The 14,677-nt window shown below is 41.8% G+C and overlaps 3 non-coding genes across 3 annotated transcripts; all 3 read right to left on the bottom strand.

Moving 5' to 3' along the window:
* Nucleotides 1-13,783: 13,783 nt before the first annotated feature.
* trnat-ugu (transfer RNA threonine (anticodon UGU)) lies at nucleotides 13,784-13,857 on the bottom strand. Its single transcript has one exon. It is a non-coding gene; the product is annotated as a tRNA-Thr (tRNA).
* Nucleotides 13,858-14,150: 293 nt separating this feature from the next.
* trnat-agu (transfer RNA threonine (anticodon AGU)) lies at nucleotides 14,151-14,224 on the bottom strand. The gene has a single exon. It is a non-coding gene; the product is annotated as a tRNA-Thr (tRNA).
* Nucleotides 14,225-14,484: 260 nt separating this feature from the next.
* On the bottom strand, nucleotides 14,485-14,558 carry trnat-ugu (transfer RNA threonine (anticodon UGU)). The gene has a single exon. It is a non-coding gene; the product is annotated as a tRNA-Thr (tRNA).
* Nucleotides 14,559-14,677: the final 119 nt, after the last annotated feature.

Genomic DNA, 14,677 nt, shown 5'->3' with positions numbered 1-14,677 from the left:
CGGACTTCCAGTGAAGCCTAACTCCTGGCCAATTCCCACCTTCTCCAGTCTTACAGCATAACTCGCCGCGACACTTACCATGTAATACGCAAAACTACCCCAACTTTTGCTCTTTGCTTAGGCAGTTGTGTATGTATACATGTCAGCGGACAAGCTTCACCCTTATTCCAGCGATTTATTATGTTTGTCTTACAGCCTTGTATGATTCGGAATAAGAATATGTTGAGAAATGGACAAAACAAAGTGTCCCTGACATAAAATAACAGAGTTCCACTGATTTTTCTTATTCATTTTGTTCCTTCATTTAGCTAATACTACTACTGCTTTGATTACCCACTGAAGCCTCTTCCTGTCTGCCTCAGTGCAGGTCCCAGCGGGCTCTCAATACAAGGTGCTCAGCAGTTTGGGGTCTAGATTGTTCAATCTGGACAATGTGGTGGTCCTCCTCACTGTTGGGCCCATGTCAGGATTGCTGGAGATTACAGTAAAATACACCCTGACATAGCCTACAGTTAAGAGTGAACATGTCAGACCCTGTAATGTGACCTTGCATTTTGCTCCTTTGGAGCCAAAATGTTGCAGGTGTGCGGACAAAGTGGAGTACCATTTTAATGGTTTGAATGTGTTAAAACAAAACAACTCATGTCTGTGTGGCATGTGTTTATCTAATAGAACTAGCACTTGAACCCAAACGCACAACTCAGGAACCAAAGGAGTACCCAGTAAACAAAATAGTACAAACAACTACAAACACTTTATTCAAAACACAATCTCAACAGAACTATATAACACGCACACACACTGGTAGCAATTCAAACATTCCCTTTCATAACTATAACTAACTAACTAACAGAATAACCACAAAAAGAAAACTTTAACAATTATGAACCAAAAAAGAAAAGATTTTCAGTTAACTAATCACGTCATCATGTGATTGGCTGTTGCAGAATCAAACGTCTTCAGGCTGCTCTGATTGGCTGTCGCAGGATCAAACATCTTCAGGCTGCTCTGATTGGCTGTCGCAGAATCAAACGTCTTCAGGCTGCTCTGATTGGCTGTCGCAGAATCATACGTCTTCAGGCTGCTCTGATTGGCTGTCGCAGGATCAAACGTCTTTAAGGCTGCTCTGATTGGCTGTCGCAGGATCAAAGGTCTTCAGGCTGCTCTGATTGGCTGTCGCAGGATCAAACATCTTCAGGCTGCTCTGATTGGCTGTTGCAGAATCAAACGTCTTCAGGCTGCTCTGATTGGCTGTCGCAGGATCAAACATCTTCAGGCTGCTCTGATTGGCTGTCGCAGGATCAAAGGTCTTCAGGCTGCTCTGATTGGCTGTCGCAGAATCAAACGTCTTCAGGCTGCTCTGATTGGCTGTCGCAGGATCAAACGTCTTTAAGGCTGCTCTGATTGGCTGTCGCAGGATCAAAGGTCTTCAGGCTGCTCTGATTGGCTGTCGCAGGATCAAACATCTTCAGGCTGCTCTGATTGGCTGTCGCAGGATCAAAGGTCTTCAGGCTGCTCCGATTGGCTGTCGCAGGATCAAACATCTTCAGGCTGCTCTGATTGGCTGTCGCAGGATTAAAGGTCTTCAGGCTGCTCTGATTGGCTGTCGCAGGATCAAAGGTCTTCAGGCTGCTCTTATTGGCTGTCGCAGGATCAAAAGTCTTCAGGCTACTCTGATTGGCTGTCGGGTCCGGGTACCAAAGTATAATCCGTTTTTCTGTCAAAACGAAAAAACGAAAAACGGAAATAGCTTTCCTTTTTCCGTTTTTCTGTCAAAACGAAAAAATGAAAAAACGGAAATAGCTGTCCTTTTTCCATTTTTCGTTTTAAACCAAAAACGGATTTTTCTGTCTTCCTAAAAAAACGAAAAACCAAAATCAAATAACGGACAAAATTTGGTTTTTGGAAATTACTTTTTCATTTTTCGTTTCTTACATTCGAACATGACGGCGGGCAGACCGGAAGTAGCCTGGCTCTCACGCAGACGCTTCGTGCATCTTCGTTACACTTCGTGAGCTCGCACGAGGGTCTGGGCGCGCCTTGTTGAGCCCGAAGTCTTCGGTTACCCCATAAACGGGCCCGCCTCTATGCCTAGACCCAATCACAATCTTGGGGCGGGGTGTTAACAGATTAGCTGCTGCTAGCTCCTGCTTTGCTCGCTGCTGTTGTGTTTTGTTTATTTTCCACCACAGACCGAGAGACTGGTCGCGCTCCAACGCGTCACGTCCGCTTTCGATATGATTGGTCGAAGTAGTACGTGACACACACATTGAATTCTCCAATCAGGTTCGAGAGGTTTTTGAATACAACCCCCGCCTACTCACAGCAGAGAACAGCTAGGCAACCGACAAAATTCCAGATGGATGAGAAACATCCATCTGCGTGAGAACCAGGTTAGACCGGAAGCGGAAGTAACGCCAAAATAAAAGTAGCGTGCTAATTTAATATCAAACATATTTTCCGCTTTTTATACACCCATTGTATGTAGTAGACTGCATTTATTTTAGTTAAGTGAAACTACAACAGCTGGTTGTTTGGGAGAACGTCATAGCCTATGTAAATTATGATAGGCTACAAAAACGTGATCACAGCCAAATATGACAAAAGATTAGGCTAGCCTTTCATTTCTGACAGCTGAACATTGCACATCTACTAACCTTAAAACAAAATAAACGAGAGCAACAACCGTCTTATTTTTTTCTTCTTATAAGATGTTTTATATTATTTTCATATAATTTGCTGATGGCAATTATAGAATGTGAGTGCTTGTGTTATATTGAAAGCGAGGCTGGGTGTGTCTATGAATATAGACAACAGTGAGGTTTCTTTTTTAAGGTGCTGTACAAGCAAATCATAGCGTCTCTGTACAATGACAGAGGACTTTAGGTAACACTTCACAATACTGACTGTGTATTAGAGTGTACATTCCGTTCACTTATTTCCTACTTTGCCCGGACTTTCAGTGTAGCCTAACTCCTGGCCAATTCCCACCTTCTCCAGTCTTACAGCATAACTCGCCGCGACACTTACCATGTAATAAACTACCCCAACTTTTGCTCTTTGCTCATGGCGGTTGTGTATGTATACATGTCAGCGGACAAGCTTCACCCTTATTCCAGGGATTTATTATGTTTGTCTTACAGCCTTGTATGATTCGGAATAAGAATATGTTGAGAAATGGACAAAACAAAGTGTCCCTGACATAAAATAACAGAGTTCCACTGATTTTTCTTATTCACGTTCAAGTTCATGTTGTTCCTTCATTTAGCTAATACTACTACTGCTTTGATTACCCACTGAAGCCTCTTCCTGTCTGCCTCAGTGCAGGTCCCAGCGGGCTCTCAATACAAGGTCTTCAGCAGTTTGGTGTCTAGATTGTTCAATCTGGACAATGTGGTGGTCCTCCTCACTGTTGGGCCCATGTCAGGATTGCTGGAGATTACAGTAAAATACACCCTGACATAGCCTACAGTTAAGAGTGAACATGTCAGACCCTGTAATGTGACCTTGCATTTTGCTCCTTTGGAGCCAAAATGTTGCAGGTGTGCGGACAAAGTGGAGTACCATTTTAATGGTTTGAATGTGTTAAAACAAAACAACTCATGTCTGTGTGGCATGTGTTTATCTAATAGAACTAGCACTTGAACCCAAACGCACAACTCAGGAACCAAAGGAGTACCCAGTAAACAAAATAGTACAAACAACTACAAACACTTTATTCAAAACACAATCTCAACAGAACTATATAACACGCACACACACTGGTAGCAATTCAAACATTCCCTTTCATAACTATAACTAACTTAACTAACTAACTAACAGAATAACCACAAAAAGAAAACTTTAACAATTATGAACCAAAAAAGAAAAGATTTTCAGTTAACTAATCACGTCATCATGTGATTGGCTGTAGCAGAATCAAACGTCTTCAGGCTGCTCTGATTGGCTGTCGCAGGATCAAACATCTTCAGGCTGCTCTGATTGGCTGTCGCAGAATCAAACGTCTTCAGGCTGCTCTGATTGGCTGTCGCAGGATCAAAGGTCTTCAGGCTGCTCTGATTGGCTGTCGCAGAATCAAACGTCTTCAGGCTGCTCTGATTGGCTGTCGCAGGATCAAACATCTTCAGGCTGCTCTGATTGGCTGTCGCAGAATCAAACGTCTTCAGGCTGCTCTGATTGGCTGTCGCAGAATCAAACGTCTTCAGGCTGCTCTGATTGGCTGTCGCAGGATCAAACGTCTTCAGGCTGCTCTGATTGGCTGTCGCAGAATCATACGTCTTCAGGCTGCTCTGATTGGCTGTCGCAGGATCAAACGTCTTTAAGGCTGCTCTGATTGGCTGTCGCAGGATCAAAGGTCTTCAGGCTGCTCTGATTGGCTGTCGCAGGATCAAACATCTTCAGGCTGCTCTGATTGGCTGTCGCAGGATTAAAGGTCTTCAGGCTGCTCTGATTGGCTGTCGCAGGATCAAAGGTCTTCAGGCTGCTCTTATTGGCTGTCGCAGGATCAAAAGTCTTCAGGCTACTCTGATTGGCTGTCGGGTCCGGGTACCAAAGTATAATCCGTTTTTCTGTCAAAACGAAAAAACGAAAAACGGAAATAGCTTTCCTTTTTCCGTTTTTCTGTCAAAACGAAAAAATGAAAAAACGGAAATAGCTGTCCTTTTTCCATTTTTCGTTTTAAACCAAAAACGGATTTTTCTGTCTTCCTAAAAAAACGAAAAACCAAAATCAAATAACGGACAAAATTTGTTTTTTGGAAATTACTTTTTCATTTTTCGTTTCTTACATTCGAACATGATGGCGGGCAGACCGGAAGTAGACTGGCTCTCACGCAGACCCTTCGTGCTTCATGCATCTTCGTTACACTTCGTGAGCTCGCACGAGGATCTGGGCGCGCCTTGTTGAGCCCGAAGTCTTCAGTTACCCCATAAACGGGCCCGCCTCTATGCCTAGATCCAATCACAATCGTGGGGCGGGGTGTTAACAGATTAGCTGCTGCTAGCTCCTGCTTTGCTCGCTGCTGTTGTGTTTTGTTTATTTTCCACCACAGACCGAGAGACTGGTCGCGCTCCAACGCGTCACGTCCGCTTTCGATATGATTGGTCGAAGTAGTACGTGACACACACATTGAATTCTCCAATCAGGTTCGAGAGGTTTTTGAATACAACCCCCGCCTACTCACAGCAGAGAACAGCTAGGCAACCGACAAAATTCCAGATGGATGAGAAACATCCATCTGCGTGAGAACCAGGTTAGACCGGAAGCGGAAGTAATGCCAAAATAAAAGTAGCGTGCTAATTTAATATCAAACATATTTTCCGCTTTTTATACACCCATTGTAGGTAGTAGACTGCATTTATTTTAGTTAAGTGAAACTACAACAGCTGGTTGTTTGGGAGAACGTCATAGCCTATATAAATTATGATAGGCTACAAAAAAGTGAACACAGCCAAATATGACAAAAGATTAGGCTAGCCTTTCATTTCTGACAGCTGAACATTGCACATCTACTAACCTTAAAACAAAATAAACAAGAGCAACAACCGTCTTTTTTTTTTCTTCTTATAAGATGTTTTATATTATTTTCATATAATTTGCTGATGGCAATTATAGAATGTGAGTGCTTGTGTTATATTGAAAGCGAGGCTGGGTGTGTCTATGAATATAGACAACAGTGAGGTTTCTTTTTTAAGGTGCTGTACAAGCAAATTATAGCGTCTCTGTACAATGACAGAGGACTTTAGGTAACACTTCACAATACTGACTGTGTATTAGAGTGTACATTCCGTTCACTTATTTCCTATTTTGCTCGGACTTCCAGTGAAGCCTAACTCCTGGCCAATTCCCACCTTCTCCAGTCTTACAGCATAACTCGCCGCGACACTTACCATGTAATAAGCAAAAATACCCCAACTTTTGCTTTTTGCTCATGGCGGTTGTGTATGTATACATGTCAGCGGACAAGCTTCACCCTTATTCCAGGGATTTATTATGTTTGTCTTACAGCCTTGTATGATTGGGAATAAGAATATGTTGAGAAATGGACAAAACAAAGTGTCCCTGACATAAAATAACAGAGTTCCACTGATTTTTCTTATTCACGTTCAAGTTCATGTTGTTCCTTCATTTAGCTAATACTACTACTGCTTTGATTACCCACTGAAGCCTCTTCCTGTCTGCCTCAGTGCAGGTCCCAGCGGGCTCTCAATACAAGGTCTTCAGCAGTTTGGTGTCTAGATTGTTCAATCTGGACAATGTGGTGGTCCTCCTCACTGTTGGGCCCATGTCAGGATTGCTGGAGATTACAGTAAAATACACCCTGACATAGCCTACAGTTAAGAGTGAACATGTCAGACCCTGTAATGTGACCTTGCATTTTGCTCCTTTGGAGCCAAAATGTTGCAGGTGTGCGGACAAAGTGGAGGACCATTTTAATGGTTTGAATGTGTTAAAACAAAACAACTCATGTCTGTGTGGCATGTGTTTATCTAATAGAACTAGCACTTGAACCCAAACGCACAACTCAGGAACCAAAGGAGTACCCAGTAAACAAAATAGTACAAACAACTACAAACACTTTATTCAAAACACAATCTCAACAGAACTATATAACACGCACACACACTGGTAGCAATTCAAACATTCCCTTTCATAACTATAACTAACTTAACTAACTAACTAACAGAATAACCACAAAAAGAAAACTTTAACAATTATGAACCAAAAAAGAAAAGATTTTCAATTAACTAATCACGTCATCATGTGATTGGCTGTAGCAGAATCAAACGTCTTCAGGCTGCTCTGATTGGCTGTCGCAGGATCAAACGTCTTCAGGCTGCTCTGATTGGCTGTCGCAGAATCAAACGTCTTCAGGCTGCTCTCATTGGCTGTCGCAGGATCAAAGGTCTTCAGGCTGCTCTGATTGGCTGTCGCAAAATCAAACGTCTTCAGGCTGCTCTGATTGGCTGTCGCAGGATCAAACATCTTCAGGCTGCTCTGATTGGCTGTCGCAGAATCAAACGTCTTCAGGCTGCTCTGATTGGCTGTCGCAGAATCAAACGTCTTCAGGCTGCTCTGATTGGCTGTCGCAGGATCAAACGTCTTCAGGCTGCTCTGATTGGCTGTCGCAGAATCATACGTCTTCAGGCTGCTCTGATTGGCTGTCGCAGGATCAAACGTCTTTAAGGCTGCTCTGATTGGCTGTCGCAGGATCAAAGGTCTTCAGGCTGCTCTGATTGGCTGTCGCAGGATCAAACATCTTCAGGCTGCTCTGATTGGCTGTCGCAGGATCAAAGGTCTTCAGGCTGCTCTGATTGGCTGTCGCAGGATCAAACATCTTCAGGCTGCTCTGATTGGCTGTCGCAGGATTAAAGGTCTTCAGGCTGCTCTGATTGGCTGTCGCAGGATCAAAGGTCTTCAGGCTGCTCTTATTGGCTGTCGCAGGATCAAAAGTCTTCAGGCTACTCTGATTGGCTGTCGGGTCCGGGTACCAAAGTATAATCCGTTTTTCTGTCAAAACGAAAAAACGAAAAACGGAAATAGCTTTCCTTTTTCCGTTTTTCTGTCAAAACGAAAAAATGAAAAAACGGAAATAGCTGTCCTTTTTCCATTTTTCGTTTTAAACCAAAAACGGATTTTTCTGTCTTCCTAAAAAAACGAAAAACCAAAATCAAATAACGGACAAAATTTGTTTTTTGGAAATTACTTTTTCATTTTTCGTTTCTTACATTCGAACATGATGGCGGGCAGACCGGAAGTAGACTGGCTCTCACGCAGACCCTTCGTGCTTCATGCATCTTCGTTACACTTCGTGAGCTCGCACGAGGATCTGGTCTTCAGTTACCCCATAAACGGGCCCGCCTCTATGCCTAGATCCAATCACAATCGTGGGGCGGGGTGTTAACAGATTAGCTGCTGCTAGCTCCTGCTTTGCTCGCTGCTGTTGTGTTTTGTTTATTTTCCACCACAGACCGAGAGACTGGTCGCGCTCCAACGCGTCACGTCCGCTTTCGATATGATTGGTCGAAGTAGTACGTGACACACACATTGAATTCTCCAATCAGGTTCGAGAGGTTTTTGAATACAACCCCCGCCTACTCACAGCAGAGAACAGCTAGGCAACCGACAAAATTCCAGATGGATGAGAAACATCCATCTGCGTGAGAACCAGGTTAGACCGGAAGCGGAAGTAACGCCAAAATAAAAGTAGCGTGCTAATTTAATATCAAACATATTTTCCGCTTTTTATACACCCATTGTAGGTAGTAGACTGCATTTATTTTAGTTAAGTGAAACTACAACAGCTGGTTGTTTGGGAGAACGTCATAGCCTATATAAATTATGATAGGCTACAAAAAAGTGATCACAGCCAAATATGACAAAAGATTAGGCTAGCCTTTCATTTCTGACAGCTGAACATTGCACATCTACTAACCTTAAAACAAAATAAACAAGAGCAACAACCGTCTTTTTTTTTTCTTCTTATAAGATGTTTTATATTATTTTCATATAATTTGCTGATGGCAATTATAGAATGTGAGTGCTTGTGTTATATTGAAAGCGAGGCTGGGTGTGTCTATGAATATAGACAACAGTGAGGTTTCTTTTTTAAGGTGCTGTACAAGCAAATCATAGCGTCTCTGTACAATGACAGAGGACTTTAGGTAACACTTCACAATACTGACTGTGTATTAGAGTGTACATTCCGTTCACTTATTTCCTATTTTGCTCGGACTTCCAGTGAAGCCTAACTCCTGGCCAATTCCCACCTTCTCCAGTGTTAGATACGGTTCTTAGGAGGCTCAAGAACAGACCGGAGTAATTCAGGTGAAAATGAAGTCTTTATTGATATGGCAATAAGTGCAGTATTTCAGCGTTGGTCTCAGTATGACAAAACTCTGTATTAGCAGTAGCAAGACTTTAGCAGCCACCCCCCAAACTGCAAGAGCCACTTACCTTTTGAGATGTAGCACAACCAGTTAGGAGATATCTGTCATCCCCCTTTTGATGTGACTTCATGTGTTATTATGTAAGCTCATGTGTAAGCTGTTCATCATTGCAATTAAAGCAGCAAGCAAGTCTTCATTGCACAGGCATGGAAATAGTAAACATAATTCTAATGCTTAAGCTACACTTTCAAATCAGGACTATTTCATCATTTTACTCGGAACAGAAACTCTTTCCGAGAGGGTTAAGACCTTCATAAGTCACTGATTACAACTCTGCAAATGAGCACATTTAGAAAATAATTTTGATGCGTTAGCAAAAACCCTTCTATATCAGGAGTATTAATCAAGATTCTAGAAATAGATTTTGTTTTGGCTTTCACCAAGCTCCACTCTGCTCACTGTTTTTAAATGTGCCATAAAAACAAACCTTGACTTGCCTTGTTATGGCTCAGTCTTTGCTGCAGCTGTCCTTTCTGTATTCTTCCAATGCCCTAATTTATTTAAACTTATATGAAGCACTTTTCTGCTTTATTAAGTTAGCATATTAATTGTTTCATAGATGTGCTGAAGTTAAATAGTTAAATGATTTAGTTTGAGTCTAAATATTGGTGATAACTATTGACTATTGAATTGATGCCCTGAGGCAGAGGAAATTTAGAGCAGCTAAAATTTTAAAGTCAAGTTAATATCTCCTACTAACAACAAAGGCTAAGCTTTAATAACTTTAAGATGATATCAAATTGTTTGACATCTGACTGTCTGGCCGTGATATTAAATCCTAAAACCTGTTTTTTTAACTTATGTCATGGTCTGACTGCCTGATCTCAGTCCTGTTTCAGGTGGAATCATAAAGTTTCACTTTGTAGAACATTTTTTCAGATTATATTTTAATTAAAGGAGCAAATCTCCTAAACACTCTGCTTGTGTATTTGACTATAGCTCTTTAAGAGAGCTGTTAAATCTTATTTTAGCAACAATTTGTATGAATGTCTCAAACACTATTCTTCCTGGATTTATTGTTTCTTATCTCATCTCTGTGATTTTCTCACTGTAAAGCTGTTTTCAGTTTATCTATATACTTTGGTGTCTTTCCTAATCATATGCATGTTAAAATAGATGGATGAATCAATACTATTTGGTCTAGTCCAAAGCTAAACCCCTATTATAATCAGTATATCATTATAATTTCAGGGCAATGATCACCCAGAGTCTGTTTGGATTGTTCTCACTCTCAGGGCGGAATGAGAGAGAAAAAAAAAGGGAGCAGGGTTGAGAAAAGACAATCTTAGGGTGTGCGCATTTATGATAAAGAGAACAACTATAAAATTAAATTGGGAATATTATGGCTCAAAAAGCGTTTGAGGCTTTTCATCATATTCATTATTCTTTATTCCTGTAATTATGCTGCACAGCTGATCTTTAGTTAGTAACTTCAGGCCTCAGGCCAAGCCTCCAAATCTGTTAATTTTTTCTTACAGGTCTCTTATTAGTGCGTTGATGCTGAAAAACAATTATTAACTTATGTCAATAACATTTGGGATCAAATATATCATATATCAACTTTTTCTTTCTGTAATATGCATGTGCTTGATTCTTATTCTCTCGTTTGTTTTGATTCATCGGGCAAGAGGATGAAAGAAGAAATGAACAATCAAAAGCAATAAAGTTCCACAAACATGAAACAGGTGTTGACAGAGTGACAAAGTGTGGAATAACTCTGTCCTGAGTCGATCATACACATGTACGTTCGGCCACTAATTAATAACCAGCCGGTTAAGAAACAAGTCATCACAACACAATGAGTCACCCGTCGTTATTTCTGTGCCTCCCTATTGGGGCATTTGACGGGAGCCTGGGGCATCATACCCAGAATCCTGATGCAGGTCCTGTTGGGGAGCCTGTTGAGAAGCAACTGCCTCCCCAGGAGCACTGTGGGGGTATTTATTATACTTATATGGTCGCGTCCCATCTCCTGATTGCACTGAGTAGGGAACCTCGCGACAGTCAGAGGCCCAATGGCCATATCGTTTGCAGAGATAACACATGTCATTTCTTCTACTGTTGAAGCGTCGCCGGGGTTTTCCTCTTTTATTAGTTCTGAACGGAGGTCCGCTCTGTTCTGGGTATAACCCATATGAAGAAGCTGGATATTGTGGTTGTACAGCACGAGGAGGAGTCTGCTGAGACATCTGTTTAATTTGAGCCTTATTTTGGTTTACTTTGTCCCTCGTGTTTAAGCTGTAATTTTGCCACTTGTGCCTGAAGGGAAACTAATTCTGCTTTTTCTTGTTCTCGTTCTTCGATTTCATTATCAATGTATTGAGTGACATGGGCCGCCCACAAGTCATACGTTAAGTTTGTTAATCCAACAAGTTTTCTCAACATATTTTGTCCAGAGGGAAAAAGTGATGCTTCCACCGCTTCCCTGAACTGACGGGTGTCAGTGCATGCATGAATATTACCATTATTTTGAGGGCGGGGGAGATCGTAATTTTCTGATTGGTTAGTTTGATTCATTCCCTCACCAAGTGTTTGTCTGTGCAGCAAAGCTGTTAAATCATGCACTAATGGACCAACACATGTTGCAGAGGGTGTTGCGTACGATCGCGTATTCAGTGATCCGAATGTGTCATCTGACTGTCTGGAGGCGGGTGATTCTAATATAGTACTAGTGGTTAATTGGGTACTGTTTTGCGCTGTTGCATTTAGATATTCTGCTGCCTGGGTTTGGCAGTCCGAGTCCCCTGGAAAGGGTGCAGTTTGCAGTAAGCCATTTTTAATAACTACTACTTTGCTCCCTACACTAGGGTCAGACAACACGCCTGCATCTGTGGGCGCGGTCTGAGGCATCTGCCTTTGTGTGGCATCCAATAGCATGCCAGCTTCAGCATAAGGGGGAGGAGAATGCAGAAGCGAAACGCTGCTCTGCTCCTCAGTCGGAGCTGTGCTTGGAGGTGTATTATGCTCTTCATTATCATGGCTCACTGGAAAATAATTTTTTCTGGGTTTTTATCTCGCATAAGTGCAGAAGACCGCGTTTGAATAGTAAATTTTAATTCCCCAAGAAAACATTCACAATCTGCAAGAAAAATTGACGCTCTTGTTAATTCTGTGTCTGCTCTGACTCTCTGCATTATCCCTGCTCCCTGACATTTCTGTTCTGCCTGTTCCTTACTGATCTTCGCTTGCTTTGCAAAAACTGCCAACATTATAAGCTTAGGCGGCACATCTGCAACCGACCCAAACATCCCCCTAGACTGCATCTCTGTGGTCCAATCCACAAACCTATCCGTTGCTCGTTTTTCCTCACTCATCGACACCTTTTTCTTCCATCTTTCTAATGTGTCAACCAGCACCGACCCCAGCGAGCCGGATTTGCATTTTTTCAAGTCGTCATTCAATTTTTGTGACATATTCAAACGTTATACACGTGTTAATCAAAGTATATGGAAGACGTAGTTGCCCAAATGCCGAAAGTAGTGAAGAAACCCCCACTTATCAAAGCATTTGTTTATTCCAAAACTCTGGGTCACACCATAAAAATACTGTTTTCCCCGAACAAAACGACCCGTATAACACGCGCAGCCACTTGTTCTTCCCCCTTTTTATCTATACCAACCCCAATATTGAACAGAAACCACTCGAGATCTGCTGGCGCAATCAAATATCTTTGAGCGGCGAATCCCCCCACAGTTGCATGAAAATTAAAAAATCTGACCCTTAGTGTCCTTCAAGTATAAATTGATTCTTGTCAACCCGACTATATTTCGGTTTTACAGACTTCTTCGAACCCCGGAAGTTTCAATCCCACGTTCTAACTCTCATCAGAGGAGAAACTTTCCGTGTCGGAATTCTAATTAGTTAACCCATTCAGGATGGGCTTTTATAAACTACTTCCTATCACTTACCAAAAGTGCACGGACAAAAAATTTTTTTGAAGACAAGTTCCACAACTGGGATCTTCATTTATAAAATGAATTTAACTTGTCTTTTTTTCCGAATTCACTTGACATGACACTTATATACTTTCCCTGTGTGTATGTGTTTTTATATTGGACGTGTCACCATTCAATTCAAACACACAGACAGTACATTAACACTCAAGTTATCATGACCAGAGGACAACTTAATTCAGACAACTTCATTTAGGTTATTCAATATGCAGAAATTTCACATTTAGTGGTTCTACTCACCTTTTTTCTGGCACCTGATTGTCTGAAAAAAGCTGTCCCTCCTATCACCTCGAGCCGTCCTCCCTCGCACGGGGTCGGTCGCACGGTGGTCTCTCTCTGAGCTTTCCAACCACGGGTCACGTGCACCACTTGTTAGATTCGGTTCTTTTAGTTGAAAGCTCAAGAACGGACCGGAATTCAAGTGAAAATGAAAGTCTTTATTGGTATGGCAACAAGTGCAGTATTTCAGCGCTGGTCTCAGTCTGACAAAACTCTCGCAGGAATCCGTCAGACAGAGTGCCCTATTTCCGGTTACAATTTGTATATATGTCTCATAGTTTCCCACGGTGGATCCCTTGTTGATCAAATGTGATTGGATATGAATCGTACTAACCCAAATAATGTCTCTGAGTAATCCAAATAATGTGTGTGTGTGAATCTGCCCTTGCTTTCCCAGGCTTTCCTAATTGTTTTGTCTTTCTACTCCTGGATCACTTTAGGTCATATGGAAAAATACTGAGCATAATGTCTAAGAACAAAGCCAATTTTAACAGCTGTGTGCTATTTATACGCACTTTCATTAAGTGGACCAGCTAAAAGGATTTAGTAGAAAGCTGATAAGCTGTTTTATATGCTAAGTCATAGCTTGCTCTGAAGGCCCACAGGCACTGCTGGGATTTGAACCCAGGATCTCCTGTTTACAAGACAGGCACTTTGACCAACTAAGCCACAGCACCACATGGTTCATAAAACTGATGAAAGAATAAAGAGCAGGAACTGGATCCACCTCAGGAAGTGGTTTTTGTGATTTATTTCCAATATTCATGTGATCTCTGCATAAATCAGGGCTTGATGTTATTCAATTAATCTCTATATGTGTAAAGATTGGATATAGTCCCAGTTCAATCTTTTGGACCTAAAGAATAGTTAAAAGCATGAGATGAAGTGCCTCCAAGTACAGACTGTTTAGGAAGTCCAGCACTCCTGAAGCACTGCTGTAAACAGTTATGGCACCATGTTGACATATGTAAGGCACTGCTGGGATTGGAACCCAGGATCTCCTGTTTACTAGACAGGCACTTTGACCAACTAAGCCACAGCGCCACATGGTTCATAAAACTGATGAAAGAATAAAGAGCAGGAACTGGATCCATTTCAGGAAATGAGCTCCAGAGACTCTCCCAAAACTAACTGTGACTTCTAAAAACATTTTTATGAAGTCTGACCAAAGAACAGACTCATAATAACCATGATGCTCATTGAAAGGTCCATCATTTGATGAAGAGCAACAATGCAAAGCATTCAGTAGAACCCTGATAACAACATATTCTCATGCTAAGTAATAGCTTGCTCTGATGGAGCACAGGTACTGCTGGGATTTGAACCCAGGATCTCCTGTTTACAAGACAGGCACTTTGGCCAACTAAGCCACAGCACCACATGGTTCATAAAACTGATGAAAGAATAAAGAGCAGGAACTGGATCCACCTCAGGAAATGTTTTATGTGATTTATTTCCGAAATTCATGTAATCTCTGCATCCTCACTGGCACAGAGG

The sequence above is a fragment of the Odontesthes bonariensis genome, chromosome 11 (assembly GCF_027942865.1).
Source record: "Odontesthes bonariensis isolate fOdoBon6 chromosome 11, fOdoBon6.hap1, whole genome shotgun sequence".
Lineage (NCBI taxonomy): Eukaryota > Metazoa > Chordata > Actinopteri > Atheriniformes > Atherinopsidae > Odontesthes > Odontesthes bonariensis.
This window is presented reverse-complemented; position numbering and strand designations above follow the sequence as displayed.